The sequence below is a fragment of the Rutidosis leptorrhynchoides genome, chromosome 4, assembly GCF_046630445.1.
Source record: "Rutidosis leptorrhynchoides isolate AG116_Rl617_1_P2 chromosome 4, CSIRO_AGI_Rlap_v1, whole genome shotgun sequence".
NCBI lineage: Eukaryota > Viridiplantae > Streptophyta > Magnoliopsida > Asterales > Asteraceae > Rutidosis > Rutidosis leptorrhynchoides.
In genome coordinates this window covers 531,157,489-531,174,635 of record NC_092336.1, presented here as the reverse complement: position 1 = coordinate 531,174,635, position 17,147 = coordinate 531,157,489, and the positions used below count along the sequence as shown (strand labels likewise).

Genomic DNA, 17,147 nt, shown 5'->3' with positions numbered 1-17,147 from the left:
TTAAATATGGAAAATAAAGTACATAATAGATAAGTTACTATTAAAATATATATATTTATATATATGAACTCTAAACATAAATAATATCATTATTATTACTTTTATTAATATCTCTAAATATTTATAGTTATTATTAGTATGAGCATTTTATATTAGTAATAACATTATAAATATTAAAGTTTATGAATTATATATAAACAGATTTATATAAATACTAATAAATATATATATATGTATATATATAAATTACAGATTTATATATATATATATATATATATATATATATATATATATATATATATATATATATAGGTATATAAGTATAAATACTTAATTAAATATAAGGAAATATTTATTCTATTTCCAATCATTGTCCATCTATAGAAGATTGATTCACTAAATCAAAATCGTACAAATCAGAGTTGAATATTATGAACAAAGTATCTGATCTGTTAACAATCATTTTTTTATTTTATTTTAATTTGTATTCTAGTTCTTGGATAGAACATTCAGTTGACTAAAATTTTCTTTAAGGTTAAAAACAACTCAATCAACCCTACACTCTTTGGAGTTTTACTACTTTCTGTTTCCTGTCTAAATCACACACAAATCTCTACTATCTAATTTGAGATATATTATTATACATGTACTAATGCAGAAGAAAAACAAACTAACATATATGCACACTCTCATATACATCCATCGATCAATCTATATCATATATCTCTATTACTATTAGTCCTAAGGCTTTCACTCCATAAGTCATTGATCATCATCATTAACTTCTAACTTGATCATCTTCATTAAACTTATCACTTTCTCCTTCTCTTCTCTGCTATTAAATGAGACCACTCATCACCACCACCTATGATGATTACCAAAAGCTCGAAACCCATTAAACCATCGATACGTTTGATCACCACCTTCACCACTACTACAACATTAAACACCACCATCATTCTGTTTTGTTTTCGGTTCAAGAACACCGCCACCACCTACAACACCTTTCGTCAACCACCCTCTAAACCTTCGGACTACAATCAAGAACGACACCCTCACCTGCTTGCTGATTATGCTTGAACTAAGAATAATCCCAATCCTAGACACCACCACCTTTCGATCATTAAACAACCCGACATTAAAACCCATTAAAACATCATCATCATCGATATCCTTTGCTGCTATTCATTTTCTATGACCGTCAAGAATAAACCCATCATCCTCACACCATTTCTTTGGTTTTGATTGTTGTTCCTATTCGAATTCAAACCCAAAAGAACGAAAACCATTTGTTATTACTACCCATCTTGCAAATACAAACTGAGGACCAAACAACTATCTATCTCTCTATCTCTCCATCGATCTCTCCTATTCTTAACCGATCACCACCATAATCACCACCTTGAAAGCCCTCACTACTTTTTGTTTCTCGGTCATAAGCAACCACACACGCCACACCACAAACCAACCCTTAAATGCTATTATTTGCTCGAAAAAGGCTACTGTTATATCACATCTACTTCTGCAGTTATGTTTCTGTTTCAATCGATGTAACACTCACCCAACAATCATCACCACTATTGTCATATAAACCCATATATTCAATCCACAAACCGCCACTCTCACCACCTCAAACAAATAAATACCACCACTGCAATTATCATCTTCATCATGCTGCTACTATATTTCTTGTATTTATCGACTGACCAGCTGTATTTACTCCTATATTCTTATGTTTTCTCGGTTAAACGAACACTTGACTGCTGCATAATTTCTTTTCTGTTTCGGGTCATGAGAAGACACAAAAGGATGGTGAGCATGAATTATTGATGATAATTGCACGTCCCTTGTTTTCCTTTCCCTTTTGTTGCCGACCTTTTTTTTTTTTTTGTTTTCTTCAATAAACAACCCCACTTGTAGGACAAGAGAAAATGGTGGACCAGGTTAATTACAACTTACGAGCACTCCTTCCTCGATCCTTTCCCCTCGTTTTCTTTTTCCAACGACAGATTTAAAGCAACTAAACCCTTCATTTGTTTGTGGGCTGCTGCTATGTTGTGGGTTCTTATTTTTTTTGTTTGTTCTTGGACTTGCCGAATTGGGCTGCTTCATTATACAAAACCCACTTGCATATAAACTCAATTTTTATAAGAATTCTATGCTGGGCCGAAAATGTTTTCGGTTGGGCCATGCTCTAAATCGTTTTGGCCGAACCCGTCACCCATTTGTTGAAATGATAACGAAAATGATGATGATATTAATTATGGTTGATGAATGAAGACAGAGATGTTACGATGATGATTCTGTGAACATTAATAACGAATTAAAAATAATGATATACAAAATAATAAGACAATGTAGCATGGAGGAATGGTTCGAGGGTGTGTTGGGTTAGCATATGGTCCCGGGTTCGAGTCTGGGCAAGGGCATTTTTTTTTTTTGAAACTTAATCTTTGAGGTAGTTTTCTATTATTAATTATTGTTTTTATTGTAAAGATAATTATTATTATTACTATCATTAATATCATTTATATTATATTCACTATTATTATTATCAGTATTATTTTTAAATTTAACTATTATTATTATTATTATTATTGTATTATTATGATAATTAATATAAACCAAAGATATTTATATAAGATATATATTTATATATTAAGTATACTAATAATAGATTTTTAATATATTAAATGATATTATATTATATAAGAATATATATCATATGATTATGATAACAAATTATAATGATTAAAAATAATCATAGATAAGCACATTCACTCATATATATTATAAACCATATGTAAACTTAGTTGATTAATAGTACAATGTTTTAATATATATATATATACATGGTATAGGTTCGTGAATCCGAGGCCAACCCTATACTTGTTCAATGTCGTCATATGTATTTTTACTATAAAATACAGTATGGTGAGTTTCATTAATTCCTTTTTAAATGCTTTTGCAATATATATATTTTTGGGACTGAGAATACATGCGCTGCTTTTATAAATGTTTTACGAAATAGACATAAGTAATCGAAACTACATTCTATGGTTAGATTATCGAATCGAATATCACCCTATTTAGTCTGGTAATCTAAGAATTAGGGAACAGACACCCTAATTGACGCGAACTCTAAAGATAGATCTATCGGGCCCAACAAGCCCCATCCAAAGTACCGGATGCTTTAGTACTTCGAAATTTATATCATGTCCGAAGGAGGATCCCGGAATGATGGGGATATTCTTATATGCATATTGTTAATGTCGGTTACTAGATGTTCAATCCATATGAATGATATTTTTGTCTCTATGCATGGGACGTATGTTTATGAGAAATAGAAATATGAAATCTTGTGGTCTATTAAAATTATGAAATGATTATTATGTTAAACTAATGAACTCACCAACTTTTTGGTTGACACTTTAAAGCATGTTTATTCTCAGGTACGAAAGAAATCTTCCGCTGTGCATTTGCTCATTTTAGAAACATTACTTGGAGTCATTCATGGCATATTTCAAAAGACGTTGCATTCGAGTCGTCGAGTTCATCAAGATTATTATTAAGTCAATTATAGTTGGATATATATTCTGAAATGGTATGCATGTCGTAAATTTTTGTTGTAAAGAAAGATTGTCTTTTAAAAATTGAATGCAATGTTTGTAAAATGTATCATATAGAGGTCAAATACCTCACGATGTAATCAACTATTGTGAATCATTTATAATCGATATGGACTTCGTCCGGATGGATTAGGACGGGTCTCTACAGTTGGTATCAGAGCGGTGGTCTTAGCGAACCAGGTCTGCATTAGTGTGTCTAACTGATAAGTCGTTAGGATGCATTAGTGAGTCTGGACTTCGACCATGTCTGCATGTCAAAAGTTTTGCTTATCATTTAGTGTCGAAAATTATTTTCTTATCATCCTTAAAGTCTAGACACGTCTTACTGCCTCTATTGCATGAATAGTGTATAGACAAAATTCATATCTTAGCGTATCTGCTAATTCATATCTTAGCATATATGCTAATTCATATCTTAGCGTATCTGCTAATTCATATCTTGGCGTATCTGTTACTGTAGACTATATCTGACACGTTTTCTTAATTCCCTTCGTAATCTACGGGATCTTCTGTACTACTTATAGATATTCTATGTAATAAGAATATCATCGGATATACCAAAATCATTTCATATCGAAAAATCCTGTATACAGTTGTACGCAATTGAACTCACCACTAGGTCAAGTCCATCGGATTCCGATATGGAGTCCCACTCCAGCTCCGAAAGCAGCGTCATCAGAATGAATCAATCAATCAGCCATCATCAATTCATCTGATGGGATTCGTAATATACTAAATCATTAGAGACAAGAGGAAGGCGATCCCTTCCATCCACCACATTCTCCTCTTGTTGATGAACCTGAAGCATTCACCGGCAAACCTGTTCGAGACACCATATTTTTTTCCTCATTACCCGAACATCTCGCCATGATTATATATTATCTCAAATTCAAAACCTTATACATCTACTCGTTCCGACCGACAATCATCCCGGAGTAATAAGTCAACGAGCTTCGCACCCGAGTTGTAGCCTTGAAAAGTATGGTGCAAAATGTACCAGCTTCAGCAACATCACCAGCACCAACAGTACCACCAACAATAGTACCGACAGCAACAGTACCACCAACAACAACATCCGCATCCCAAGCCTAAATTTCACAATCTGTCCCACGAACATCAACATCATACTCACCATAGATACCAAGGAGTACCAACATCAATTAACAATGAAGTATTGATCCTTAACTTCATCAATATTCTGCGAAGAATATGTGAATCCTAATAGTTTTAGGGATTACTTATTCCAGCTCGAACCGAAAAATCAAATGAGTCTAATATAATATTGACTTATTAAATCTATGATTACATCTAAATATATATATATATATATATATATATATATATGTATATATATATATATTTTTTCATAAAGATTGTGATTAAAAAGTCTTTCGTACAAACTATTAATGATGAAAATATTTTAACGGGTAGGTAATACCCGAGGAATATTTAGATTTCACATTAATAAGTTACAATGTACATTCTTCGAATCTGATTCAACAGTCATTTACTATTCTACTTACTCCACAGATATACGTATCTGTTCACCAAAGAATAACCATTTTCATTCCAATTAAATTTCACATACGAGTTTCTGCCGATCAAAACCCAAGTCAAGATTTGACAAGTGGCATAATGAAGAAAATAATGAACAAAATAAAATTTAATAGTAACCAATTAATTAACTACGTAAAACTTTAAAACTATGTTAACTGTTCCTAGCTAACTGTTACTATATGACTATTTCCTTAAAATATACTAGTTTTGGTGGAGCTATTGAACTATTGGACTACTATTATGGACAATTAAAAATTATTAAAAGAGTAGGAAATATTAAATACAACACATTTCGACTTAAAAGATTGTAAATAAATTTCATCTTTTACAGTTAAATATTTCCTCAAGTTGCCACTTGATTTCATCTTAAACCTCATTTGTATCTTAACGATTTCAATCTGCGTTCAAACCTTTCACGATTCTTGAAAACACCTCAATTGATAGGATGAATCAACCGCACCTTATCTACGGAAGGAAAGATTTATGCTTATAGTTATGCACCTGAGAAATGCTCGGCAACTGAGTAAAAGTTTAACACGTAGCCGCGTTAGATCCTTTGGCATTTATTAAAAAAATATATATATATAATAATAATTTTTGCGATCCCTTTTCAAAGTAGCCAATTTTGTCACAGCTCCAGCAAGTCAACTTCGACTTTTCATTCGAAGTAGCCTTACTATAATCCTGATATATATACGATTACCCTTTTGATACCGGAGAATTCTTTTATATTCCACCATATTACCAGTAGACGTACCAGCAACCTCTTTGCTTCTTGGCTTAAATCTCTCTGACAAATCATTATATTTATTCATTGAAACCCTATCATATACTTATACGCATCTTGTAACGAGAACTGCCATACCAATTACCGGGAATCAGCAATCAGTATTTTGAAAACTCACATCATATCTACATCAACAGTTATATGTATGACATTTATCTCTTAGAATTATGATCTCTCATTCTGAAATTCTGAAAAGCACTCAGTCACAAATCAATACTCTGAATGTTGAAAAAGCTGAATGAAGCAGAAGAAACCATAGACAACCGTAAACAACCTTAATCATCGGAAGTTTGATGATAAAGAATAGTATGTTGGAAAAGCTCAGAAAAATTAGAACTGGAAAACAGATTGAGCTAACCACGAAGGAGACCAAGGACAAATACAAGGACCATACCATATATTCAAAGAATCCAGGTAATTCTGGATCCGATGAAACCTTCAACGAATATCTTGATCCGTACTCATGTTAAAATCTTGCGTAAAATCTTTCTTCATCAACCATCGAACTTTGAAATTCCAAAATATCATCATAAATATCTTCGATATTTTCATAAATATTCTTGTTCGAAATTATATACCTCTTCGTGTTTCCTGTGTTTCATTATATTAGAAACTTCTGTAAAATCTAAATTTAATTTATGAATGAATCCTGGAGAAATGTAAAGAAATTGTTACATGAATTAGTATAATATAATGACACTTGATCAACTTGATTATATTACAGTAAGTCATGCTGAGTTTCTAATGAAACTTGATGATTCACAGACCATAACTTCATCAGGTGTCATGTTACATAACTTTTTCATTCTGCTTAACTTCTGAACATATCAAGAAAAATATATTCTTGATAGTTCTATTCTCAGTGATTCAGGTAATTTGACAAATCAAATCGTGCGATAACGTTCTTTCTTGATTATAACATTAAATTCATTCGAAACTCCATACTTACAAATTCTAGACCATTGCTCGTTTTACTAGAGATCGAGAGGAGATTAAAAAGACGAAGAGCTCCGAAACATAAAGGAAGATATAAAACTCAACAACAACACTAAAATTACAATAATTAAAAATTAAAACATCACGACAATTAAAAATTAAAAGATTACAATCAAACTACTCGTCGTCGTCAATTGTCATCTGCAAAGTAGCGTTCACCAGTCATTTCACCATCCGTGAGGTACTCTGGAGACATCGGTATTTCTCTTGATGCCTCAACTGCTGCTTCAGCTGATTCATCGAGGTAACGATAACTCAACGTCTCTTCATCTTCAAGAACCGCATACAAAGAAATGCGTTTATCGTGATCTTCAATGGTATCTTTTATAAAGTGCCATTGATCATCGGTACACAGAAAACTTGCCCTACAATCCGCATCATAATCGTCTTTATAAAAGAACACAGACGTGAATTCACACGAAACTTTTTCCTTCAGAAAAGATAGCAAGTCTTGTAAACCAACATCACGAATGTCGATATCTTCAAACGAAATACTGTCACCCCACTTATATTCCTTCATTTGATTACGGAAATCACCTCCGTAATGACCATTGAATGAAACAATCATTGGGGGAAGTGTTAACATTTTGCAGTTTGGGAGTGTTTGATTTTGATTTTGAGAAAGGTGGAAATATAAAAGAAATATATGTTTAGGTGTATAAAAATGAAGTATATGATTGTTGTTTTTATAGAGTAAAAGTGACCGTTGGGATAGCCGTTGGAATTTTTTTTTTATTCTACTAACGGCTAAAAATTTGGGCAAGTTTTTGGGCGAAGGTGGACGATACCCGTTGGGACCTCTCTTATGATAGTTTCATTCGTGCTCTTCGAGTAATCGAATCGTTTTATCCAAATTATTCAGTAATGATAAAACTCTATTTATCAGCTCATATTCGTCAGGAAAACATATTTATTGTTAGCCATGACGACCTCACTCAAATTTCGGGACGAAATTTCTTTAACGGGTAGGTACTGTGATGACCCAGGAATTTCCGACCAAATTTAAACTTTAATCTTTATATAATTCTGACACGATAAGTAAAAATTTGTAATATTGAGTCTCGAAAACTTTGGAACTATGTTCATTTGTTTAATTACCCTTTGACCATTCCCGACGATTCACGAACAATTGCTTATAAATAAATATGTTTATATTTAAATGTAATGTTATATTATAACTCGAAATTATAAAAATATAATTTAAACATTCAAATTTAAATATGGAAAATAAAGTACATAATAGATAAGTTACTATTAAAATATATATATTTATATATATGAACTCTAAACATAAATAATATCATTATTATTACTTTTATTAATATCTCGAAATATTTATAGTTATTATTAGTATGAGCATTTTATATTAGTAATAACATTATAAATATTAAAGTTTATGAATTATATATAAACAGATTTATATAAATACTAATAAATATATATATATAAATTACAGATATATATATATATATATATATATATATATATATATATATATATTTATATACAAAAATAGATATATATAGGTATATAAGTATAAATACTTAATTAAATATAAGGAAATATTTATTCTATTTCCAATCATTGTCCATCTATAGAAGATTGATTCACTAAATCAAAATCGTACAAATCAGAGTTGAATTTTATGAACAAAGTATCTGATCTGTTAACAATCATTTTTTGATTTTATTTTAATTTGTATTCTAGTTCTTGGATAGAACATTCAGTTGACTAAAATTTTCTTTATGGTTAAAAACAACTCAATCAACCCTACACTCTTTGGTGTTTTACTACTTTCTGTTTCCTGTCTAAATCACACACAAATCTCTACTATCTAATTTGAGATATATTATTATACATGTACTAATGCAGAAGAAAAACAAACTAACATATATGCACACTCTCATATACATCCATCGATCAATCTATATCATATATCTCTATTACTATTAGTCCTAAGGCTTTCTCTCTATAAGTCATTGATCATCATCATTAACTTCTAACTTGATCATCTTCATTAAACTTATCACTTTCTCCTTCTCTTCTCTGCTATTAAATGAGACCACTCATCACCACCACCTATGATGATTACCAAAAGCTCAAAACCCATTAAACCATCGATACGTTTGATCACCACCTTCACCACTACTACAACATTAAACACCACCATCATTCTGTTTTGTTTTCGGTTCAAGAACACCGCCACCACCTACAACACCTTTCGTCAACCACCCTCTAAACCTTCGGACTACAATCAAGAATGACACCCTCACCTGCTTGCTGATTATGCTTGAACTAAGAACAATCCCAATCCTAGACACCACCACCTTTCGATCATTAAACAACTCGACATTAAAACCCATTAAAACATCATCATCATCGATATCCTTTGCTGCTATTCGTTTTCTATGACCGTCAAGAACAAACCCATCATCCTCACACCATTTCTTTGGTTTTGATTGTTGTTCCTATTCGAATTCAAACCCAAAAGAACGAAAACCATTTGTTATTACTACCCATCTTGCAAATACAAACTGAGGACCAAACAACTATCTATCTCTCCATCGATCTCTCCTATTCTTAACCGATCACCACCATGATCACCACCTTGAAAGCCCTCACTACTTTTTGTTTCTCGGTCATAAGCAACCACACACGCCACACCACAAACCAACCCTTAAATGCTATTACTTGCTCAAAAAAGGCTACTGCTATATCACATCTACTTCTGCAGTTATGTTTCTATTTCAATCGATGTAACACTCACCCAACAATCATCACCACTATTGTCATATAAACCCATATATTCAATCCACAAACCGCCACTCTCACCACCTCAAACAAATAAATACCACCACTGCAATTATCATCTTCATCATGCTGCTACTATATTTCTTGTATTTATCGACTGACCAACTGTATTTACTCCTATATTCTTATGTTTTCTCGGTTAAACGAACACTTGACTGCTGCATAATTTCTTTTCTGTTTTGGGTCATGAGAAGACACAAAAGGATGGTGAGCATGAATTATTGATGATAATTGCACGTCCCTTGTTTTCCTTTCCCTTTTGTTGCCGACATTTTTTTTTTGTTTTCTTCAATAAACAACCCCACTTGTAGGACAAGAGAAAATGGTGGACCGGGTTAATTACAACTTACGAGCACTCCTTCCTCTATCCTTTCCCCTCGTTTTCTTTTTCCAACGACAGATTTAAAGCAACGAAACCCTTCATTTGTTTGTGGGATGCTGCTATGTTGTGGGTTCTTATTTTTTTTGTTTGTTCTTGGACTTGCCGAATTGGGCTCCTTCATTATACAAAACCCACTTGCATATAAACTCGATTTTTATAAGAATTCAATGCTGGGCCAAAAATGTTTTCGGTTGGGCCATGCTCTAAATCGTTTTGGCCGAACCCGTCACCCATTTGTTGAAATGATAACGAAAATGATGATGATATTAATTATGGTTGATGAATGAAGATTGAGATGTTACGATGATGATTCTGTGAACATTAATAACGAATTAAAAATAATGATATACAAAATAATAAGACAATGTAGCATGGAGGAATGGTTCGAGGGTGTGTTGGGTTAGCATATGGTCCCGGGTTCGAGTCTGGGCAAGAGCATTTTTTTTTTTTGAAACTTAATCTTTGAGGTAGTTTTCTATTATTAATTATTGTTTTTATTGTAAAGATAATTATTATTATTACTATCATTAATATCATTTATATTATATTCACTATTATTATTATTATTAGTATTATTTTTAAATTTAACTATTATTATTATTATTATTATTATTATTGTATTATTATTATAATTAATATAAACCAAAGATATTTATATAAGATATATATTTATATCTTAAGTATACTAATAATAGATTTTTAATATATTAAATGATATTATATTATATAAGAATATATATCATATGATTATGATAACAAATTATAATGATTAAAAATAATCATAGATAAGCACATTCACTCATATATATTATAAACCATATGTAAACTTAGTTGATTAATAGTACAATGTTTTAATATATATACATGGTATAGGTTCGTGAATCCGAGGCCAACCCTATACTTGTTCAATGTCGTCATATGTATTTTTACTACAAAATACAGTATGGTGAGTTTCATTAATTCATTTTTAAATGCTTTTGCAATATATATATATATATATATATTTGGGACTGAGAATACATGCGCTGCTTTTATAAATGTTTTACGAAATAGACACAAGTAATCGAAACTACATTCTATGGTTGGATTATCGAATCGAATATCACCCTATTTAGTCTGGTAATCTAAGAATTAGGGAACAGACACCCTAATTGACGCGAACTCTAAAGATAGATCTATCTGGCCCAACAAGCCCCATCCAAAGTACCGGATGCTTTAGTACTTCGAAATTTATATCATGTCCGAAGGAGGATCCCGGAATGATGGGGATATTCTTATATGCATATTGTTAATGTCGGTTACCAGGTGTTCAATCCATATGAATGATATTTTTGTCTCTATGCATGGGACGTATGTTTATGAGAAATAGAAATATGAAATCTTGTGGTCTATTAAAATTATGAAATGATTATTATGTTAAACTAATGAACTCACCAACCTTTTGGTTGACACTTTAAAGCATGTTTATTCTCAGGTACGAAAGAAATCTTCCGCTGTGCATTTGCTCATTTTAGAAACATTACTTGGAGTCATTCATGGCATATTTCAAAAGACGTTGCATTCGAGTCGTCGAGTTCATCAAGATTATTATTAAGTCAATTATAGTTGGATATATATTCTGAAATGGTATGCATGTCGTCAATTTTCGTTGTAAAGAAAGATTGTCTTTTAAATATTGAATGCAATGTTTGTAAAATGTATCATATAGAGGTCAAATACCTCGCGATGTAATCAACTATTGTGAATCGTTTATAATCGATATGGACTTCGTCCGGATGGATTAGGACGGGTCTCTACACTCTACGGATTTCTTTTTAGTCAGCCTAGTAGAGCGTCTGGTAATGTAAGCTTTAAGATCGGTACTCCCCTTTTTCAGAGTAATTGTTGAAGGTATAAACTCATTATCACACTCATTGAGTTGGTTACTGACATTTCGACAAGACGAACTTGGTGGGGCCTTCCTCCTGGAGCTGGAGACAGCTGGAGTTTTCAGCACAACGTTCTTTGGTTCTTCAACTCCCTCACATACTAATTTGGTTCCCTACGATTCGTTCTAGTGGCAGTATGAGGCAAATTTTCAGTTTCCGTTGATTTAACCTTTTGACGAGTAGTTGTTCTGCATCGAGTTTGAGGAGCCTTAGGAGATAAAGCCTCAACCTTTTTGGTTGAATCAGCTGTCTCGGATTGTGAGATATTCAAAAATTCTTCAATGCCTTCGACCTATCATCAATTTACACATACAACCATTTCTGAAATCAATGCTATTGTTTCAATTATTCATATTTCAAAATAATCATTACAAAATAAGATTCTCAAATTACAAGAAACTATTTATGGAATCACTACCCTATGTATACATACATATACACTCACTGCCACACACACACATTAATCAATCACTACCCTACGTATACATACATATGTTAGCAGAGATTTAGTTGGGCTTATTAGTTATCAGGCTATGCCAATGTAACCTATTATATATATATATATATAGTGGTAGGATCAAGAGGGAAGTAACCATTCGGGGGGAAGCAAAAACTTTTTTTTTTCTTCGTTTTTTGAAAAAACTTTGTTCACGAACATTATAGATGAGATGAAAATATGAACATTTAGTAGAGACACTTTGTGATAAATGTTTTTATTTTGGCGGGAAAACGCTCAAAGAAGTAATATATAACAATTATCGTGTTTTTCGAGCGTATTTTGAGGTTTTAGCTATTGGGGTTTAGATATTAGGGTTTAGATATTAGGGTTTATAGGGTTTAGATATTAGGGTTTAGAAATTTAGGGTTTAGGGTTTAGATTTAGGGTTTAGATTTAGGATTTAAATTGAGTTTTTAACACGAACGGTTTAGAGTTTAGGGTTTAGGGTTTAGGATTTAGGGTTTGGTGTTTTGGGTTTATTCCATAAACCCAAAACACCAAACCCTAAACCCTAAACCCTAAACCCTAAACCCTAAACTCTAAATCGGGCTAAATTTTACTTCACAAAACATGAAAAAAAAACGTTCATATTCTTCACGAACAATATTATCTTGAATGTTATTTTTGTCGATCGTTTTCCCGCATAAATAATAACATTCATCAGGAAGTGTCTCTTCTAAATGTTCATATTTTCGTGTGATCTTGATGCCGGAATTTTTTTTTTCAAAAAAAACGAAAAAAAAAAATAATTTGCTTCCCCCGCTTCCCCCCGATTGGTTACTTCCCCATTGATCCTGCCCATATATATATATATATATATATATATATATATATATATAGATATATATATATATATATCTATTCTATTCTATCTATTCTATTCTATTACATCTTATAAATCATGAAAAAAAATCTAATGTGTCACTTCATTAGTAAATCCTAATCTCTGTTGCTGACATGTTAATCACTCAACTAATTATCATTAACATCTAATTATGCCACACTGTCCAAATAAAAAAAAAAAAAAAAAAAGCGATCGTGCATCTGTCTTCTCCTCCGTCGTCTGTTCAACCCATCCGATAGAAACCCTAAATCCCATCCTTGTCGTCTCTTTCACCCATTCAATACAAACCCTAAATGTCAATTGATTCCATCGCCTGAAGAACAGATGCGAATGATAAACGAAAAAAATCAATCGCGTGAAGAACAGTTCATCATCAATCTTCGATCCTTAAAACGCATCTACGATTTCTTCTAATCTATTATGTAAGTAATCGTGCCTCTTAATTTTAATTGGTTTACAAACGTTTATATAAAATCAATTTGTTTTTTCTTGAGCTTTTAAATAATTAGGGTTTGTAATACAGATTATCCTTTACAATTCTTATTTTTTAATCTCTTTGAATCTAATCCAACATTATATGGTATGTACTTTGAAAATTCATTATGTCCTGTACCTTCAGTAATTCCACTAACGAATTTATTTGGCAACATAAAACCCTGATTATCTTCCATTAAAATTCTGATCGATTCGACAACTGGTGGGTTTGAATACTTGATGTTTAACGAATCGATTCGAATGCTTTGAAGAACTACGATTTGACGATTGGAGGTTTGTTATTATCGATTTCAATAAAAGACAGTTTATTATATTTTCCATATATGAAATTGACTGCAGATTTTTGATCGATTTGACTATAAGTTTGAAGATTAGGATTTGTATTACTCAAAGTGGGCAACATTCTTGTGTTAAATTTTATTTTGAATGGTGAAAATTAGGAGAATGGACAATGAAATTTGATTATTTGTGTTTGGTTTATGTATATGTGTGAATTCTGTATGTGGCTCACAGATGCAAGATATTTTTCATATTGTATGTGTTCTTTTATGTTTCCTGGCTGCTAATGCTAGATGCTCACCCAAAGATGTCTCTAACTTAGAAAACTTTGCTAATCTTTTTGGAGCAGAAGATACAAGGTAAATTCATATATAATAATATACTTAAAAGGTACAAACAGACCTGGTTCATGAGTTCGGTAACAGTCAAAAAGGTTGGGCAAGTTAACCCTAAACATTCATATCTACATCTTTATCTACCTTTTAAACCATTAAGAGTGAAACTTAACTCAAATCAACACATTCACAAGTGAATAGAGGAACAAAGAGGCGGAATTTATGGAAAAAAGCTACTGTGAATAGAGTTAAACCCCAAAATTCTCAAAAGAGCCCGACCCAATTGCCAAATTCAAGAAAGAAAACATTAGAAACATCTGTTGTTAATGTGATAGTTGTCTTATTAAAACTTTCATGGATAGATAATTACAAGGTAAGATCAGACATCACTTAACCAAGTTGTAAATCTTAGCATTACTTGATTCCAGCTGTAACTACTTGTGATCATTTCTCTTATTAGGATGCAACGTTACCTTAAAAATGGCGGGCATTACAGACCATCATATATCTTGAAAGGGTTAGTTTTTTTTATTTAATTGGGTCTATAAAGTCAACGTTTGATCCTGACTGCTCTGACATCACTGTAGTTATAACAATCAGTGATTTAATTTGTAGGATGACGGTCTCCACAACTAAAAAAATGACACCTTTGATTTTGATGGATGTCTTGCATAAACATCGGTTTAAAGGTACATAAGTTGTTTTGATTTTAAGCTTTTAAATTTCATTATATAGTTTGTCTGCTTTAGATATATAATTAACTCTTTTGTATATATAATGAATTAATAATGATGATAATAACAGAGTAGGTGCGAATGCTTGGACTACCCCCTTTTCATATGCTTGAATGATAAGTCTTACTGCTAATAATCTTGCATTTCTCCATATCTTGAGGGAATGTGTCCTTGATGTTTTTACTTATTTACTTTCAAGGTCATAGTTTCATATTTTCATGAGGATGCTAGAGGTTGCAAAATGAGCGGGTTTGGGAAAGAAGTGAAAATGATACTTTTTATACGTGGATTGAAGTAAGTTTGTCGGGTTGGGGCTCTCATATCATTGTGAAAGTTTTAGTCGATCAGTTGACAAGTTTTATTTTATTTTGGATGTTTTTATATACAAAAATCTAATCGTCACCCATCTGAACCCATCTGAACAGGTCTATCTTATTTGTGTTTTGTTGATAAGTGTTTTACAACTTTCATCGTTTTGAACTATAACTGTATTGTTAATTTTACAAAGGTCAGGTCAGGTCTCATGTAGATGAAAATAAGTTGTATTGTATATAATCTTTATGTAGCTGAAAATATTTGCAGGGACAATAAAGAATAAATTACCGTTAAAAAAGGTCAGGTCTCATGAAATCAATTATTATGATTTGTAGAAGGCTTTGTAGAAGGCTGTTCATCTGAGTTGTTTAGACGGTACCACTTTTTTGTTTTGGGAACCTATTACAGTATCATTGTAATTTTGCTATAAAGATTACAAAAAAAAAAAAAAAAAAAAAAAAAAAAATTGGTAACTATGCGTATACATTTTAGAAAATAGTACAAATAATTTGAACTAAATAAAGTCATAGCTAAATCAGCAGATACCATTGAAACATGGGAGGTCAATGCCTAGATACTTACTGATTGGAACTATAATTAGTGTCACACTGTATGAACACCAACTGTTTGTTGGATATTTTTGTTTAACTTTGAATTAGTGTAAGGCTCTTGAAATTTGGTAAGGCAAGTTGATTTGTACAGTTTGACTTTTATAAGTCAATATGATCATAGGGTGTTTCTTGAATGTAATGTGAGTTAGTGTGGAAATTGAAAACAAAAATAGCGAGTCATGGACTCATGGCTGAAGATAATGGAGTTGGTGAAACATTGATGACATGATAGAAGATCTGTTTGTAATCTGCTAAGCTTTTTGTCTTGGGTCACAATTGCTATGTACACTGTCTTGGGTCATTTAATATAGGCTTTAGTATATACTCGGGCATACTGCCATGTTTTGTAAGTCGATAACGGGCCTGGCCCAAAAGTACAGTGTGTGTACTTTCATCATTAATTAAACTTTCTACTTTTAAAAATAGATGATAGAAGCTTTTGATATATTTTTTTTATGTATAGTATGAGTGTTTGACTGTCGAAACTCATACATTTGATTTTGTTCTTGTGCATTACAAATTTACAGATTCGTGGGATTGTGTATTGTTGTTGTTGTTGTTGTGGGTGTTGTTGTTGTGCATTACGAATTTACAATGCATATATGTTGTGCAAATAATTATGTCATATATGTTGAGTTATTTGGAATGTTTATTGCCATGAAACTGATGGTGCCTCAACATTTTAGACAAAAATAGGTCATGGGTAACGTCAATCAATTTTGTAGGTGCATGTGTAATGTCATCCAATTTTGCAGGTGCATGGGTACTTATTATAGAAGTAACAAGGATTAAAAGGTTTATGAATATAGTGATCTAAGAAATGTTGTTCAGATGTTTATGTAAATTTGGATTTTTGTGTATAAATGTTGCTCATTGTTATAAATTTGATATTGTATTAGTTTACAAAGGTTATATAAGAGTTTGCCTTGATAGTTGTAGTAAATA

The 17,147-nt window shown here is 31.8% G+C and overlaps 1 long non-coding RNA gene across 1 annotated transcript; it reads left to right on the top strand.

The window, feature by feature from the left end:
* Positions 1–13,637: 13,637 nt before the first annotated feature.
* LOC139845017 (uncharacterized) lies at positions 13,638–16,720 on the top strand. The gene is made up of 3 exons (XR_011758166.1): positions 13,638–13,855; positions 14,501–15,059; positions 15,158–16,720. It is a non-coding gene; the product is annotated as an uncharacterized lncRNA (long non-coding RNA).
* The last annotated feature ends 427 nt before the right edge of the window (positions 16,721–17,147 follow it).